Consider the following 1,785-nt stretch of genomic DNA (forward strand, 5'->3'; position numbering starts at 1 on the left):
GTGTATGGTGAAGTATAAAAGTAAATAAAGCTGGAGCGCAGGCAGTCATACCTCTTTGGTTTTATGTTGCTTATTTTTCAAATAGCTAACAACATCCAGTCTACAAAGGGCCATACTTGTCATGACACTCGCAGAGGAAAATGACACTTTCCCTTTAAGAAAAGACTGAAACCCTCCCAAACATTGTTAATACACTGGTATCCAGACAGGAAACAGAACTACCCAAAATACAGTATGGCAGGGAGGAGGTCTCTCTGAGTTTATCTGACAAGTAGGGACAGGCTTTCTGCTGCTGTTTATTTTTGTTGGCTTCCACTACAGACTACAGGGAACTCCATTAAAAAGTCAGTAATTAGCAATCTGACTACAGCCCACAGTACTTATCACAGCTTTCCTTGTTTAAGTACAAAGAAAACAGCAATCTCTCAGATACAAACTTCTGGTGACTTTGCCAAAATTAGTCAGTGAAAAGATTTTTCTGCATCCTAAATACTCAGATCACTATTTCATATCTCCTCACACATAATCCTACCCTAATAAAACCTGATTATAAATACAGCAGATAGTCACAGCCCAGAAGTACTCTAAAGAAATATATTTAGTAAGTGCTCAAAAAGATCCACAGCCAGCAACAGAAATGAAAAGCAAAGCCAAACTTAAGACACGCTCCGCGAGTTACCAGTAAACTTTTTTTTTCTATTAAAATTTCTAAAAGAAGTACTACTTCCTGAGCCTATCTATGGCAGAATCCTTCAATTTTAGTTCATGCAAGTGTAATTATTTTGGAAAAGCCTCTAAGCATGGCATACACTAACTGGAGTTTTTCTCCTGATGCACGTATACAACTCTACAAAGAACAAAACCTCAAGCTGAAGATCTCTGCACCAGGGGTTCCCCCCCGCCACCCAGTTTGTTACGTTGGCAACTCTGCAGTGTAAGGCTTGGCCATACCTTATTTGGCTTTGCAAAATGAATACATTATAGTTAAAAATGGTAAGAAAGCACACTGTGGAGAATTCTAAACTTACCAAGCGCAGGAACAGCTAAACAGAACTACAGAGGTGTTTGCATTTTTTAATAGGTAAGAGACACTCATGAATTGCTGATACCCAGGTCCTTCTGAAGCTAAGTGCATGACTACACTGTTTGCCTACTGCCCGCCACCTATACAGAATAGGTTAGAGGATCTAGCATCAAATGAGCTAGCTCTGTAGTGGAAAGCCCTTTAGTTACACAATGTGGCACTCTAAACTGCTGCTCAGCTGATGGGACTTTCATCCTCCAGGACTCAATGCCTGGATCCTTGCATAGTAATGGACCAACCTACACAGGTATAGTGGCTTCATCAGAAATGCCCTATAGAGACACTAGAAATTCATTTGCCCCACTGCAGCCTGAGAAAAATACCAGCAGTTGATAAACAAGGTTTGTTATTTGCAGGTGATTTTGCTATGGGAGCTTAACAGATGAACTAGTACATCTTGGCATAAACCTTCTCCTTGAAAACATTTGCATTACAAATGAGATCCCATGAAATATGCTACATAGGTTACTTCATTTTGAACAATATTAAACTTGCTGGCAGCAACAACAGAAGGATATGCACTAGATCTACTGATGCACAACAGCACATCCCAATTTTTCTTGGCTTCTGTGCTCAGAGGATTACCAACAATTTCAAAACACAAAGCCCTGGTGGTTTAAATCCTCTCTAAGAAGGTACTTCATTAAAAGTTGTGACATTTCCTATATAGCAAACACCAAAATAATAACCAGCCCTATGTA

The sequence above is a fragment of the Buceros rhinoceros genome, unplaced genomic scaffold (assembly GCF_000710305.1).
Source record: "Buceros rhinoceros silvestris isolate BGI_N320 unplaced genomic scaffold, ASM71030v1 scaffold6810, whole genome shotgun sequence".
Lineage (NCBI taxonomy): Eukaryota > Metazoa > Chordata > Aves > Bucerotiformes > Bucerotidae > Buceros > Buceros rhinoceros.